Raw genomic sequence first — 7045 nt, forward strand, 5'->3', positions numbered from 1 at the left:
GTCGGTAACAAGTGGTTGCAGGTTGGCTTCAAGCAGAAGCATAGTCAAGGAACAAGCCAAGTGGCAAGAGAGAGATGTTGGCTGGAGAGAGCACAATAATCTGGCAAACAGGAAGTGCAGAGACATGGTTTAAATCAGGAATTTCATGGGAGGCGCAAAGTGTTCAAGAAAAACAGGGTTCAAGACATCACCAGACACAGCAGAGTTTGAGATTTGGGTCCTGACAGGTGTATATATATACTGTTGCTAGGTAAATGCAGTTCAGTTCTGTTAATTGGAAACAGCGGGAGCAAATCAGCGGGTCCAGTGGACCTGATGTTCGCCGGCACCTCACGATCCTTCAGGAGAGAGGCAGAACAGCGGTCTGTGAGAGGGGAAGATGGAGATCTTGTGTTTCTGCTATGCAGGAACACGGATCTCTGTTATCCTCCAGTCAAAGCACCTCCCCCACACAGTTAGCAAGCACTCCCAGGGAACACCTTTAACCCTTTGATCGCCCCTGATGTTTGATGTTGACCCCTTCCCTGCCAGTGTCATTAGTACGGTGACAGCGCATATTTTTAGTACTGATCACTCCAAAAAAGTGTCAAAAGTGTAAGTTAGTATCGCCAAAAATGGCCTGGTCTTGAAAAAACCTTCCAGGGTTGAAGGGGTTAGAAAAATGTATTTCTAGCTAATATTTATTAAAACAAATAAATAAGTACCACCAATGGCCTAAGTGGCGTTCTTCAGATCCGAATTTGACTTTGTATCCTTGGATATTATTCTCACATGCTACCATCTTTATGATACCTAACAGCTTGCGTCATGGTGGGACATAAAAGAAGTATTAATCATGGATTAAATAGGAACATCCAGAACTTGGAAACACAGAAGCAACAGGTTCAGTAAAAGATTTAAAAAAAAATATATACTTTCAGTTTTCTCATTTAGTAGTTATTATTTTTTTTCCATCAATACAAAGTCTTATCCATCTAAAGCTGGCTTTATAAAGGTGCAAAGTTGCTTCTAGGGATGCCCTTTGCCCTGCTGTGAGCCCTCTACAGGCGATGGTTTGTTGTTTTTGGGTTTTTTTTTTTTTTGCTCTCTCAGATCTGGTTTCTTCTGTGTCCTGTGGCTGCTCGCCACTCCCAGGCTGCTGGCTGAGCTGCTATATAAAAAAGACCCCCGCACAGCTCAGGAGTGAGATCACAGCTCTGCAAGACTGCTGGAAACTGTCTGCTTGGGTAAGGATGGACACTTGGTTAAAAATACAATCACTTACTGAACCCATGCTATAAAATTACTAATTCATTCACTAAAAGCAGTAGTCCCATGCTTACTTTTAACAATATATTAACCTTCAGTAACAGTAATCATATAAACACCTTATAATACTAATTATTTTGAACTTTGCTGTTTATTATGATATTTATATTAGATTGACTTTTAGTTTATATGTAACCCCTTTTAAATTATGAAACTTTTGTAGTGTGTGCATGCATTAGTGTTGGCAGAAGCTTTAGCAGATTTATTTCAGATAACTTACATTTTATTTTTTATTTTTTTTAAATAATTTAAGGCAGCGCAAAAGTAGTTGCACATAAATTATATAAGCATATTTATTTCTTGCAAAGACAATAGATGTAGGGCTTTTCGCAATACATTTCCTAGGATGATTTATGTTATTTATGTTAAAAAGCTATTTGGAAATTATTTGCAAAACTAAAAATATATTTTATGAAATAAAATATTTATGGGTGTGGAATACATTTGTAGATTACTCTGGGGCATTAATGTTGGGATTATATCATTCTACATCTTTATAGATGAATTATATATATATATATATATATATATATAATAGACTATAGCTGTTTGTAGTAGTAGTCATGGCAGTCGTGGAAATAGTGGAAGTCATAGTAATCGTTGTCGTTGTGATAATATAAATGGATTTATTTATATGTACTAGCAATATAATAATAATAAAATATAGATTCATATTTACTTTATTTATTTACTTTTTTATAAATTAGCATGTGTATTTAAAATGGTAACATAGGATAAAAAAAATTATATATATGTGTGTGTATATATATATATATATATATATATATATATATATATTTTTTTTTATATATATATATATTTCTTTTTATTTGTTTAATAGATTATAGTTGTTTGCAGTAGTAGTCATATATATATCTATATATATATATATATATATATATATATATATATATATATATATATATATATATATAATATATGTGTGTGTCTATATATATATATATATATATATATATATATATATATATATATACACGCACACTTTTTTTTTTTTTTTCGTTTAATAGATTATAGTTGTTCGCAGCAGTAGTCACAATAGTTGTTATTGTTGTAGTTGTAATAATATAAATAAGCATGAGTGTTTAAATAGTAGCATTGGAGACATTCCTTTTTAAAGGTTTGATGTGTGAATATCAGCTCTCACACATAGCTAGCTATACATACAAAATGCCAAACATTCAGAGCATAGCTTTCTGTGATGGGTCTGCGTGTGGTTTTCTTAAGGTATGCATTTTTTTTTTTTTTTTTTGTATGGACACACCAGTGTGGGATGTAAGATCCCAATAGTCTGATCTGTAACTTGACATTCAACATGTTACATGTACTTGACATTTTTATGGTTTCGGTGCACCATAAGCATTTATTTAATACATTTAAATGGTTAAAATTAATTTTTTGGAAAAGTTACATTTAATGTTTTTACAGTTTGTAGCAACTAGGATCCCGATACTCTGAAATGTCATTTTATCAACATTGTAAGGTTTCTGGGAACCATAAGGTTTTTTTTTTGTAATAATTTTAGGAACTTTCATTAAATTTTCTAATGTTTAGTGGGATCAAATCAACATTCATTGAATGTCAAATCATTAATTGGTTACATTTATTCATTTTGAGAAAACCAGTAACGGCACTGGACACTGTTGTGTCCATACAAAAAAAAAATAGAACATTTTTATAATTTGTAGCAACTAAGATCCCAATTGTCTGAAATGTAATTGCATGGACATTGTAAGTTGTCTGTGAACCATAAGCTTTTATGTAATCCTTGTGAATGGTTACATTTAATAACTTGGAAAAGTTACATTGATGTTTTTACCATATGTGGCAGCTAGCCAGAACTGCTCTTTCATTTTTATTTTCTTTTCCAAATCATTTTTTATTTAGGTAAGAATACATAGTTACATAGTTACATAGTTAGTGAGGTCGATTAAAGACATTAGTCCATCCAATTCAACCTATGATGTGTGTTTGATGTTAACCGTACATTGTATACCCCTGTATGTTGTACATTGTATACCGCTGTATGTTATTGTCTTTAAGGTGCCCATCTAATAGTTTTTTGAAGCTATCAATGCTCCCTGCTGATACCACTGCTTGTGGAAGAGAATTCCACATCCTTACTGCTCTGACAGTAAAGAACCCCCTATGTATTTTAAGGTTAAACTGTTTTTTCCTCTAGTTTTAGTAAGTGGCCACGTGTCTTATTGTATCTCCTTTCTCTGAATAGTTTGTTCTTTATGCTAGGGTCACCAGTACAGTATTTGTACATTGATATCAAATCCCCCCTCATCGTCTCTTCTCCAGAGAGAATAAGTTCAGTGCTTGTAGTCTTTCCTCATAGCCGATGCCCTCCATTCCCCTAATTATTTTTGTTGCCCTTCTCTGGACTTTCTCCAGTTCCAGCACATCCTTCCTGAGGACCGGTGCCCAGAACTGGACAGCATACTCCAGATGTGGCCGGACCAGAGTCTTGTAGAGTGGGAGAATAATCTCTTTATTTCTGGAGTGAATCCCCTTTTTTATACATCCCGGTATTCTGTTGGCTTTGCTTGCGGCGGCTTGGCATTGCATGCCACTGCCGAGCCTGTACAATGTGAATGTACAATCAGCATACACAATAATCGTACATTAGAGTACAATATTTTCCTGACTTCTACAATGGCTGTTATTGGTTGTGTTTGGCTTTAGGCTTGCATGCGACTTCTGTGGCTTGTCTTTACATAAAACGCATACTGAGACCGTGATGCTGGTTTGTGACTTAAAAAACATTTTTGAGGATTTTTATAATAACTGTCTCATGTAAATATAAAAGCATGCATCCGCCGGCTAGTTGGAATCCCGATCAAAGCCGGATGCGGGTTCGATTGGGTCTCTGATGACGAGGCAGCATCCATGACGTCATGACGTCACATCCGGGCTACTCAGCTGCTAAAGGCGCCGAATGTTAAAAGTGACTCTTTCACACGGGCGTTCCGTATGTCCGTATATCACCCCATCCGTTTGCGGATTATATACGGACATAATGCATTTCAATGGGATTACGGATGTCAGCGGATGACCATCCGCTGACATCCGATTTGCGTCCTTTCAGTTCTGTTCCATTTTTTGGAACGGAACAGAACCCTATTTTTCTTCCGTTTAAAAAACAGAAAGGACGCAAAATCAGATGTCAGTGGTGTCATCCACTGACATCTGCAATCCCAAAGACATACATTATGTCCGTATATAATCCGCGAACGGATGGGATGATATGCGGACATACGGACCGAATGACACAAGTGTCATCCGTGTTTGTTAAAAAAAAAAAAGTGCCGGAGTGGAACAAAATACGGTCCGCTACGTGTGAAAGGACCCGAACTTTGAGATACAAAAAACCCAAAAAACTGTAAACTCCATTGACTGTAATGTCATTGCACATATTACCTGAATATATTACCAACATTAATAGTGAGAAAAAATATAAGAAAAGCCTTTTTCTTAAATTTTTCTCTTTCAGCGGCTCAGTAGATGCCCCTTACTTATGCAGTGGTGCAATACATGTTTAAACTTTAATGTGCGATTATTACAGGCTCTGGATGGAATTGTGTTGCCAATTTTGCAATGGCCAGCAGAGTAGTGTTAATTTTATTGTCAATTTTAGTTGATGAAATTACCACTGGTGGGAAGTTCCTCTATGAAGTGGTGGTAGTAAGAACTAACTGAATCTGGCGTACATGTTGGTACTGAAACCATTGCAAAGGTGTGCCTAAATTAGACACAGGTAGTATAAGGATTTGTGTACACTTGCTTCAAAATGTGGCACTGGACACGCTTTTCTTAACCACTTCAGCCCCGGAAGGATTTGCCCCCTTAATGACCAGGCCATTTTTTGATATTCAGCACTGCGTTATTTAACTAATAATTGCGCGGTTGTGCGACGCTGTACCCAAATAAAAATGTCCTTTTTTCCCCACAAACAGATCTTTCTTTTGGTGGTATTTGATCACCTGTGCGATTTTTATTTTTTGCGCTATAAACAAAAAAAGAGCGACAATTCTGAAAAAAAAAAACAGTATTTTTTTACATTCTGCTATATAATATTCCCAATAAAAATATAAAAATTTAATTTTTTCATCATTTTAGGCCAATTTGTATTCTGCTACATATTTTTGGTAAAAAAAAAATCCCAATAAGCGTATTTTGATTGGTTTGCGCAAAAGTTATCGCGTCTACAAACTTGGGGAAAGATTTATGTCATTTTTATTTATTTATTTATTTTTTACTAATAATGGTGGCAATCTGCGATTTTTATCAGGACTGCCACAGTGTGGCTGACAGATCGGACCCCTAACTGACATTTTTGACACTTTTGGGGGGGACCAGTGACATTACTACAGTAGTCAGTGCTAAAAAATATGCAGTGTTACTGTAATAATGACACTGGCAGGGAAGGGGTTAACGCAGGGGCGATCAAAGGGTTAAGGATGGGCTTATGAAATCACTACAGAGACCTGTGATTCTAAATTGGAGGAACACAGGAGCTCTGTGCTGATTCCTGAGAGAACAACGGTCTGCTGTGTTTACAACAACAGACCACCGTTCTCTCTCCAAGGGGAGCAATTGCGGCCACCGGCCCCATGAATCAGCTTCTCCGCTGGCTAATGGGGACGTGAGTGCACATCTCCAGGATGTACAGGTACGTTGGTTCGCGCAGCCGAGCCAGCCTGCCACAGTATATCTGCGGTGGGCAGTCGGCAAGTGGTTAAAATGCCAATCAAAATGCCTGTCACTAAATACAACCGTTACCTTACAGTCCTGTTCGCATGTTCCATTTGATTTGCTTTGCTTTGGTTCGTTTCCAAAAATGATACCCCATGTCGATTTCTTGGTGCTTCAAAGAGTCTCCAAAGCCTCCATAGAAATCTATCACAACGCTCGATAACAGCTCCTGCAGCTTTTTAGGGGCTTTTATTCAGAGTTAGCTTTGCTTTGTAATGGAGGTATTGCAGGTATGAGATATCCCAGGATGCACTGGTAAACTAACAAGCAAACCAGAAAGATAGCATCAGCGGACACTTCCGGTTCATGTGTATATATTCTGGGAGTGTCTGGTGCAGACGTCACATCTGGTGTGCAGTGTGGAGTAGCAGGAAGGTGAGCGGGGTCCGGACTGGAGCGGAGCAACTATCAGAAGGCACAAGTGGTGTGCAACATGTGAACACTATAGAAGAAGGTGAATGGGACTTGAGAATGAGGACTGAGTGGAAGAGGATCAGCAGAACTGGGGGACTGGAGCAGGAGAAATTTGCCGATGTTACACGTGGTGCACAGCATGGCTCAATATTGCAGGAGGTGACCTGAGAGAAAGGAGAATTAGAAAATCAGAGGATCAGCAGAGCTGGGAGTTACTACTGAGCGGAGATCAGCAGAGCTGGGAGTTACTACTGAGAGGGTGATCAGCAGAACTGGGGGTTACTACTGAGCAGGGGATCAGCAGAGCTGGGGGTTACTACTCAGTGGAGGATCAGCAGAACTGGTGGTTATTACTGAGCGGGGGATCAGCAGAGCTGGGAGTTACTACTGAGCGGGGGATCAGCAAAGCTGAGGGCTATTACTGAGTGGAGGATCAGCAAAGCTGGGAGTACTACTGAGTGGGGCATCAACAGAACTGGAGGAACTACTGAGCAGGGTACCAATAAGTTGGGATCTGCTAAATGAGGGTACCAATAAGCTGTGG

At 38.2% G+C, this 7045-nt stretch overlaps 1 protein-coding gene across 1 annotated transcript in view; it reads left to right on the forward strand.

The window, feature by feature from the left end:
* Positions 1 to 1189: 1189 nt before the first annotated feature.
* Positions 1190 to 7045, forward strand: part of CILP (cartilage intermediate layer protein) — a 126216-nt gene continuing 120360 nt past the window's right edge. Inside the window, exon 1 of the mRNA XM_082255267.1 lies at positions 1190 to 1226. The gene's annotated coding sequence lies outside the window, so the exon portion shown is untranslated. The remainder of the gene's footprint in view (positions 1227 to 7045) is intronic.

The sequence above is a fragment of the Pelophylax lessonae genome (genome assembly GCF_965119305.1).
Source record: "Pelophylax lessonae genome assembly, chromosome: 4".
Classification (NCBI taxonomy): Eukaryota; Metazoa; Chordata; class Amphibia; order Anura; family Ranidae; genus Pelophylax; species Pelophylax lessonae.